Source organism: Zophobas morio, unplaced genomic scaffold, assembly GCF_036711695.1.
Source record: "Zophobas morio isolate AGI-343-1 ecotype UQ-CSIRO unplaced genomic scaffold, CSIRO_AGI_Zmor_V1 ptg000334l, whole genome shotgun sequence".
Lineage (NCBI taxonomy): Eukaryota > Metazoa > Arthropoda > Insecta > Coleoptera > Tenebrionidae > Zophobas > Zophobas morio.
The window spans coordinates 100,904-111,278 of record NW_026972438.1 but is presented as its reverse complement, the minus strand read 5'-3'; the positions used below and the strand labels follow the sequence as shown (position 1 = coordinate 111,278).

At 27.2% G+C, this 10,375-nt stretch overlaps 2 long non-coding RNA genes across 2 annotated transcripts; both read right to left on the bottom strand.

The window, feature by feature from the left end:
• Nucleotides 1-711: 711 nt before the first annotated feature.
• On the bottom strand, nt 712-1,305 carry LOC135120053 (uncharacterized). Its single transcript, XR_010278481.1, has 3 exons — nt 1,157-1,305; nt 973-1,100; nt 712-908 (listed from the first exon to the last, which is right to left on the bottom strand). It is a non-coding gene; the product is annotated as an uncharacterized LOC135120053 (long non-coding RNA).
• Nucleotides 1,306-6,768: 5,463 nt separating this feature from the next.
• Nucleotides 6,769-8,900, bottom strand: LOC135120058 (uncharacterized). The gene is made up of 3 exons (XR_010278486.1): nt 8,785-8,900; nt 8,507-8,579; nt 6,769-6,880 (listed from the first exon to the last, which is right to left on the bottom strand). It is a non-coding gene; the product is annotated as an uncharacterized LOC135120058 (long non-coding RNA).
• Nucleotides 8,901-10,375: the final 1,475 nt, after the last annotated feature.

Below are 10,375 nucleotides of genomic sequence, written 5' to 3'. Positions count from 1 at the left end.
TTAAAAAAAAACCACTATTTGTTTAAGTTAAAGTTCATTGTTAAAAATAGTAATAAATAATTTATAAAAAAAATTTAATAGTAAGTGCCAGCTTAACTAAGCCTGCCTTTAGGCTTTTTAAAAGTTAAAAGTTAGGAACCAAATTAAACGACTACTGAAAGCCACCGAGCGCCCACAAAAGTTAACAAGAAAATTACCTATTCAAATTGGAAAACACCAACGTTAAGCAGTCTATGCTTGAAGAGAACAAGCATCTATAAAGAACTGTAAACAAAAAAATTACATATTTAGTTTGAAACACTATTATCAACTTTAATCAATCTATGTTCTAGGAGAACGAGCGACTATAAAGGCTTAAATCTATCTAGGACGTCTAAAAAACGGTTATAACTTAATAAAATAACTTCGATAGAAATAAAAAGGCTAACTCCTATGTTGCAACAAACTCCTTTATAATAATATATATACGCTGCAATAATTTCCTGTTCTTTTTTTTTTAAGTATTCTCGTTTACCTGGTCCCTTCTCAAAAGTAGGTATATACTTTTTAAGGTCAACTAAAACTATCTTTAAACATTTTCTTATTCCCACTTTTAATTTTTTCTTATTCATTTTTAAAAATCCAAGTAGGTTCAAAAAAGAAAAAGTAGAAGATATGACATTACTTTTTAGTAGCAATGCAACTTTAGCAGCTCTTGCCGGTTTCCTCGCAGCTTTGACTGGTGTATTAAGCAAACTGGTTTGGTTATTATCATGATTACATAACTTTATATTTTCTTGTTTTCTATTAGTTTAGGTTTATTATATATTTTTTTATAAAGTTTCTTGAAGAAGTATTATTTCCACTCATCAATCTAAAGCTTTTTGGGAACAACCTGAGCAATTCACACATTGTTTAAGCACTACTTTCTATAAATATAATATTTTTTATGTCATAAATTTATAAGGTGTTAAAAATTGTTTACTGTCTTACTTTTGGCCTCTCACTTTTGTTGAACGGTTTCATGTGGTCCCTTTACTCTAAATCGTTGGCAAAAAGTGCTAATTCTTTAGAACCCTTTATTATAAACTTCTCGGTCAACTTTCTTATAACAGTTAATTCTTTTTATATAAGCAATTTACTTATGAAATCTAACAAATTCTTCTGTTGCAATCACTTAGTCTCTTTTCGGATGGCTCTTTTATGGAGAGCTCCTTCCTTGTTTATGGTGGTTTGGTGCACTTGTTTTGTTTTCCGGTTTAGCCCTAGTTGCATCCGAAAGTCGAACTAACAAAAGGCTTTAATTAAAACATAACATAACTTGCCTTATTAATAGTATTAATTATTACTTTTCCAGCACTCAAAAGATCATGACTTTAACTCAACTAAAAAATTATACACCTATAATAAAGAAACAGTCATCCAGCATGATAAAGCGCAAGTTTTATTTTTGACAAATTTTATTATTCTGAGCCAATTCAAATTTTCCATAACAAATAACGTACAGCGTAAGGTGTATATCCAAGTTAAAGCACTCAGTTGAAAAAGAAAATTTTGCCGGATGACGCATAAACTTTTTGTCTAAAAATGAACTAAGCATGGTAACTATATCAGTAGATTAAACGTATTCTAAATTAAATTAAATCAAGAGAAGTTTGATTTTTTTGAAATTTTACTCCTGTTTATAATTTACTGCCAAAAAAAGCTTTATTAATAGCAATCTTGAACATCAGGGTGCGTCTAAGTTAAAGTACGCTCATACAAAATAAAAGAAACCAACATTAATCTTTCAATTTATAAATAAGTTTTCTAGCTGCCCAAAATCCCTTAACGTAAACTGAACAATCTGATTACAATAACTACATTTACAAATAAACTTTAAATACATGAAGCCCGCATGCATCGTATCCTCTATCAAAAGGTTACGCGAGTGTTTTTCTTGAAAACAAGTGATTTATAGTAGCTAGTAGCAGTTTAACAGTTTAATAAGAAGGTAAACAAAAAACTCATAAGGATATAAAAGGAAAGAAGTTGGTTGAGGTAAAAACCAGTTACACGATTTATTTATAAATGACAGTTCCAGGTGCTCGATCGAGTCAAAAAATTCGAATACCCAAGCTCTCAACCAAAAGTGATCACAGACACGATACGTAACAGCTTTCAATCGAAAAGGTTACCCCTTTGACTTTTAATCTTTATATATATATTTTACGAAAGTAAACAAAAGATAATGCAAAATTCGAAGTTTAACTAATCACTAAGACATCCTTATGTTTATGTTTTAAATATTGTCAATTAAGTAAATTTTAAACTTGATATTGGCTGGCGAAAAATTTATTAGTTGAAGTTTTTATATTACAGTTCCAGGTGTTTCCTGCCACATTACACACAGAAGCGTCTGCGCTGCGAAAGGAATATCAAAATTTTTTTATGCACTTTTAAAGAAGCGTAGACTATGACGGCCTGGAAACATTCAGGGTATGAAAGGCTACTTATCGTGTGAGGACCTCGTGCTTTTGGCTCACATCAGCTGGTGGAGCGCCGGTATTGTAGCGTTCAGTATGCGCTTTATGGTCTCCACGATAGTTATTTTTTGTTAATTATTATTTTAAATTTTTTCTCTTGGTGCTCCTAAGGGCCTCCTAGTTTTAGAAGTGGTTTATGCAATTAAGGATTGTCTTTCTGAGGGCACAGTTCCAATTAATCATATAAGGGATGTCTGATGAAAAGCTTATAGTTATAGCTGATGAAAGGAGGTCACTTAATAAATTTTTACACTTGCGTGAGGTTGGGCCCTAATATAGTACCCCCCTGCAAAATTACCATGACTTTTTAGAACCCAGAGGAGTCGGGGCTTACGAAGCTCAAAAGCGAGCCACCTGTTTTACGAAATTTAAGAATGTCCCTTTCAAATCATGCGGACTTACATATACCCAAACGGCTAAAAATATATGATAACTCTACTACCAAGAGAGGGGGGTAAATAAAACTAATACGAAAAACTTAAAAAAAGAAAATATTAGCTATACAACTAATATACAACTAATATTTCTCTTTGTTTATTTTGCCGGGGTTGCAACATATCACATTATTCGGAATATATAGTTTGACTGTGAATTATATTTATTAAATTACCTATAATAAAATGCATTTAAGTTGCATTGGATGTAAAATTTTGTTATACGTTATTAGAGGCGGCACCCCAATCCTTATTAATATTTTTTAAATTTGTTGATAGTTTCTTTCTTTTTGCGATTTGTTTTTGTCAGTGTTTATAAGGAAGTGAGCTTTGTGCTACTCCTGCCGCTCGACAGCAATCAAGTAAATTATTTAAGCTCTTTTTAAATTTAAATAACCTATATTATATTTATTTGTTACAAAATATAATATATCACTCTCGTTTATATACATTAGTTCTTGAATCAAGTCTGTAAGAGTTACAGAAGAAAGAATGGCGTTTTCTCTTTAATATGTTTCGTAGAGTTAACCACCAACCCCCTTCACGACCTCACTTCGCCAGCACTTTAAATAACGCTATAAATGCTACCATATTAAATAAAGGTTCTATAACAACGCAAGGCTGATCGTATGGTCAGCTTGAACATATCGGATTTTGGGAATCAGGTTGTCATGCACATAGTGCGAACTGTAAAGCTGACAGGAGATTGCTCTACGAGATTCCCGCGCCGAGCGAGAGTAGTAATACCAGTAAGGTTGTTAAATTAAAGCACTGCTTAGCACTATGCGGCCGCGTTATGGCATTTTAAAGTTCATTAAACGCTCAAAGAAATATTGATATATGTCTTAACTGGGGAGCAGACAATCGGGGAGACCTTCTTTCTTAGTCGTATCTCTAGACCAAATGGTAAGTACCCTAACCCATGCTTTTTTTAGCTATCCCTTAGTCTTTTGAAATAGCTGTAATATTTTTTTTAAAAAAATTAATGGACGTTCATAACCACAATAGTTGGGAACATGGCTTAAATTTAACAGTTCTTTAAAATTTTTTAAACGAAAAATAGATGCTAGTGAGGTGTGCACAATAATGACTAATTGTAAATTTTTATTATTATTATCAAAGGTCAGCTTTTCTTACATATATAATAAATTCTTTTAATACGTAGAGCCCTGATTTAAATTTTACACCCCTAATAATTTTGTCAAGGCTTCCACTTTGCATTTTAAAGCATACCAGTATATAATTAAGTGCACTTGAAAAGTGAATCATAATTAAAAAAAAGTTGTTAGTTAACACTAGGCTTATGAACATAGCAGATGGTTTACTTGTTTATTTGTATTAAAATGTTTTTATTAAGGGTGCATAAACCTTAATCAAATATATTTTACAAGTTTAAGTATATTACATACTTTTTTATTGCCTTTAAGTATTATTGTATGCAAAACTAGTTACGTGAGCACACTTTTTTAAAAGCGCTTTAAACTTGCCTCACTTGTTAATTTTTTTATTTTTTAATAGACTAAAAAGAAATTTATACATCCTAAAGTTAAAACTTAGAGGAAAGTCTTATCCTATTAATTAGTTTATAAAATATGTTATTTTATATTATTTTTAATAGTTTGATAAAGCCATTCATTACTTTAAAAATTATTATAATGCTTCTACTTTATGAGGTTATCCAGTAGTCCTCTTTTATATGTCATTAATTCAATAAAAAAAAATTACTCCTTTTAAAATCATAGTTTTAAGAGAAAAAACCATGTAAAAGTTGTAAACTCGCTATAACTTAAAGGATATAAGGCCCTTATTAAAAAATAAGAAAATGTCTGCCACTTTGCTTATTAATATCATAAAAAACACTATAAAATTAGTTATGCAATTCCTAAGAGCTAAGTCACCATAACTTCATTAAGATATTTTTAATTAGGCCGTCAAAAATAAATAAATTTATCTAGAGTTACATATATATTTGACTTGTTGAAGCAAAGGACAACAGAAGCACCTCACTGACTGTCATTCTCTCCCATCTCGTATGTTTTTATATCTTAAAATTTAAAGATTTAATAACTTTTAATTCATTATTATTAGTTTATCTTTAAGCTATTTCCTCATTCAATTCTTTGTGCAATTAGTATATTAACAACGTTAAAGGCTCATATATTCACCCGCGTTTGTATAAGTGAACTCTAAAGTTTTCATTTCAGGAAATAAAAAAAAAGAAGAGGCTTTACTAAGCACAGATGTACTTTTTTGAAGTTAGTAATTACAAAGAGCTAAAGTCTCTGTTGAGCTTCAGTCTGGTTTCTAAAAACATTAGCTCCCCAAGAGCGAAGACTGAAAGCGCAAGTCGGGTTAAGAAAGATTTAATTTACAATTTTTATTTGTAATAAATAATTATATTATAGCTGGAAAGAGTTTTACTTCAGAATTAACCGCCCACCTCTTTTTTAAATATATTGAAACCGTACTCAAAATTTATATGGTGTTAGTTTAATATACCTATTAATTGGTAAATGTGACCTTTGTAATGTATACGATTAAACTCTTAGGCAAAACATTACTCTTGACATAGGTCATAAGAAATTTGGTTGCAGCACGCACTATATTACCCATTTATATCTAAAACATTTTTCCAAAGCTTCTTATATTTAGTATCAACTCTCTTATTTTTTTGTAACAAATTTTATTATTAAAACGAGTAATATTTAAGATTTGTGAAGTTGGAAACTAATTTTATTGAGAAAAGTTCAAAAAGAAATGAAAGGAATATTCTTTTATAACTAATAAAATTCTTAGAAAGACAGTTTGTACTTCGTAGTTAACGTGTAGGGAGTCGAGCACAACTAGTTAGATATTTGCTACATAATTATACTGTTATCCTTACCAACTCGCTTTATAATGTTGCATAAATGAGTATATATTTTTTGTTTTATATTAGTTATTAATTAAAAAATTTAATGGAACCCAGATTTAAGGCAATCTGTAGAGCAACCTTTTTATTATTTAGGAACAGGTAACCTTACTTCCTTCGTGACCCTCGTTAGCTGTGTTGTGAGCTTCATAAAGTTTATAATTGAAAAAGTTAGATTATGCTTGTGAAATTTTTAAAATTAAAAAAAAGCAATAAATATATATTTATAGTATGAATTCAAGAGTTATTTCTAGTACTTTAAACTTTTTTGCCGTATATTATGTGCTCTCTCAACTTTTATCCATCAATTGTGGAAAAGTAAAGTAGCTGTTATAAACTTAATTTTTATGTATATATTTTTACTACAGGAGTATTCTCATCCAGCATAAGAATGCAAGCTTACCTTACAATTATATTAATGTTTTTTATCTATTTATGCGAATTAACTTATTAGTTACATAGTGAAATATTCATTTTATTTTATTAATTCGAAGTTTTCAAGTCTATTTTAAAGAAGGTTATTCCATCAAAAAATATTGTTGCAGTTTGCAATGATACGATGTTAGTTTAAAAAGGGGCTTAAGTTGGTTTAGCGGTGAAGTGCTCTATCATAAACTATAATTGGTAAGACTTGATAAGTCATTTTACATGTCTTAGTAAAAGTAATTTAGATTTATTTGCAAACAAGAAATATATACGCTTTAATATATCAATTCTTCCATTATTAAACCACCAAATTGCAATTTTAGTAGACTGCCAAAAAAAATTATTCTTAAATAAGCGAATTTCTGAGTGACACCTATTGACTTTATTTAACTAGAAGTGTTTAATAATTTGTATAATCAGTAATGATTTAAAATTCCAAAGCCACTTGTAATCTTTAGTGTTAACGTAGTTTACTATGCTAAACACATTATAATTTTATTATTATTATTGCTTATCTTTGTGCCGTTTTCCAGTTGGGTGCAACGTAATATTTCGCATTCATCATAGGTGAGAGAAAGAGAAGTCCTCTAATTGAATCCGCCAACCTTAAAAATACAAATATATTTTTTTTACTTAAAAATTTTATATAAAATATAAATTAATTGTAAGGATATTTCGTTTATATAAAATAATTATAAATCATAAGTTAAAAGTTGAAAAGAAATATAGAGAAATACCCATTTAAAACTATTAAATTTTAACTAACTTTCTATTTATTACTTATAAATTTAGTTTAATCCAAAGTTTAGGATTGCATCACTTGTTAATGAAATTCTTAAATTTTTTGATACTATATTGTATCATATTAACTAAGTTTACTTGAAACATTTTATCATATAGAAATCATAACATTATACATACAAACTTAATAAAAAAAATTTAATAAAGTTTCAATATTTAGTTATCATGTTATTTATATAAAAAATATAATTATTTAAAAGATTTAGTAAAACTATATTAGCAGAAAACTTAGTTTTCAACTAAAAAATTAATGATTATTAAATTATTAATTATAAAGAACAAATTAATTTAAAAAAAAATTAATTTTTTTTAATTAATAATATAAAAACTTTTATAAGAGAAGGAAATTATCGTTGACAAAACTTTCTGAACCAACTTTGGTAATAATAATTTTTAGCATATTCTTTATTTTTACTTTATAAGGTACTATAAGAATATTTTGTTATAATTATATTATTTAATAAACTTTTCATATATTCCAAAACTAAAATTCAGCCTAAAATTTAAACTAAACTATAACAAAAAAGCAAGTTATAGCATAAGTTATTAATAGTATATAGCGAATTTGGAAGTGCTTAGTTAGTATAAGTTATTTATTTTCGCTTCTTAGAATTTTTCTTTTTTTTTTTACTAACTATTACTATCAATAAATATTAACTTATTTTATAATTTTATAAATTTTTTTACTTAGAGATATTTATTTTTTTCAGTAGGTTAAACTTTTTTTTTCAGTTAACTATTTATAAAATTTTCAGTACATACTTACCTTTACTACTGCTCATAGTTAAAAAAAAAATTATTATTCTAAATATGTTTTATATTTTAAAAATGGATACGCTGGCTCCACCAATTTACTTTTTTATTGTACTTTTTTAAAAAAAATACTCTGAAATCGTTCTTTATAAAACTTTCAAGTTTATTTTCTAACTTTTACTTTTACGTATAAAAATAAAATATAATTTTATTATCATTATACGTTCATAAACTTTTTTCTAGATTTTTATTATCTCTAATTTACCAAAGGTTTGTTTGTATATTGAATTATATTATAGATTTTATAAATTTATTTTTACTTTCTTCAACTTTTAAAAAAAGTTATAAAAAGATTATGTTTATAATTTAATAAATTTTCATATTTAAATAAAATGAATTATAATAAATTTTTGCACTATTTAATAAATATAATTTATCTGTTTTTAAAGTATTATATATACTCATATTTAAATTTTTTAAATTATAAATATTTATTTGTATATAATTATTGAAGCTAAATATAATGTTGAAGTTTACAATAAAATAATTTTTTTTCCTAACATTTAATTAATATCAAAGCACATTTCTTATAAAACTACAACGAGTCATATTAGTGTAATTATTATGATATTAAACATTTAATAAAAATGTAAACAATCTCGTTCAAGATAATATACTTTTCAGCAATCATAATCGTTGGCGCATTTAAATTTCCGCTTATAATGCTCGGCATAATACTCGCATCAACAACTTTTTATATATTCATATAAGCTGTTAAGTAGTGTTTTATTCAAAAAAGTTGTGTAATATATAAATATAAAATTTACAAAAATAATAATAAATAATATTTTATAAAACTTAAAAAAACAAATAATACATAAATTAATAAAAAATAAAAATAAAATTTTTTCTTAAAATTTCATATATAAATTTAGTAAGTGTATGGGCTAATTACAAAATTTTATCATAGATTTTCTTTAATTCTTACGGCACTTATTTCTTTTATTATTTCTATATGTATTCTTGCTAGCTTCAATTAATATAAACTTTTAAATTAAAGAAAATTTTTCAAAAACTTTTTTTTAAAAAGCTATACTGTACGATGTACTTAGAATTTAGTTGTTCCCGCTCGCATGGGACCCTTAAACCTGATCTTAACTCCAACCCCTTAACCCTAATTCTAATGTATACTCCTCATATAACTTTTCTTGAAAGTAATATTACATTTTATATAAACCTCAACTTATAATAAAAAAAAGCTTATAAAAACTTGAAGACAAATAAATACATTTTTATTAAAATACCCCTTAAATTTTCGACACCGAAAAGCGACCGTTCTCATCAACTACTTTACCCATTGCACAACTGCAAGATAAGTGATACCTTCCAAAAGTAATATAACTAATTTTAGAAGTATATTTATTTTCTATTACTAACGCTGAATGCATAGAATTTCTGAGCCGCTCATTTAATTGTTGGTCACTGTTAATATCTATAAAAAAATAATGTATGACTCATAAATATTTAAAAGTAAGTTGACTGTGAATAAAATTTTATAAGAAAAACTATTAGAGATGAATGTTATGAGTTTTGTAAAGTTAGCCGTTCCTATATCAGAAGCAGGTTGAAGTAGCTCTCCGCGGTAGGCATCCATTGCCTTAATAAAATTTTCTAAATCCCTAAATATAATTACTTTCTATAATTATACTTTTTGGTCCACAATCTCTTAAGTCAAGCGTAGGGCATCTCGAAATCGTCGTACGTCATCCGCGTGAGCTAAATAATTTGGATCAATATTGGGGTTTTCCAGTGGGTTTGAAGATTTCAAGGTGATGGCCCCTTTTAAAATTGGTCGGCACGTTCCTATGTGAATCTAAAGGTTTTTGCATTAGTTAGAAAGAAACTGTGCCTAAAAAATCTGCTAGCGACGTTTATTTAGAGTTATAAAATATAAATAAATAATAAACTACTTTTCTTATAAATTTAATTAATATTCAGTTTAAAAGCTTTTATTTTGTTTTAAGTATATGTATATTAATAAAATATATTTTTGTGTGCTTCAATAAAAGTATCAAAATCTGTAACGTGTAATATTAATTAATTTATTATAAACAAGTGCTAAATTACTGTATCAAAGCAGCGTAAAATAAAGATTCTACTAAATTTACTATATATTGAAGTTTTCTAAACAATTTTATATCATTGCGTTAATAAAAAAAAAAGGATAAGAAGATATTAACTATAAGAACTACTTGAAATCCATGAATGGGTAAAACATTCAGCTGGCCAATGACACATCCTGGAATAAAATGAAACTGCAAATCAGGGTGCTCTTCTTCTGGACGCGTGCGTATGAACCCTCCACTTTCGAATTGATTTGAAGCACACGGCCCTATTCCCTTCAAAAACCACTAAACATAATTATTTAAAAGTTTCTTTTAAAGTTTCTTTATATATACAAGCCTCAAGTCCAGCGAGGACTTTTAAGTGAGGATACCTAATAAATTTTTATAATACACATAATACTATTATATTTCATTGAAGCA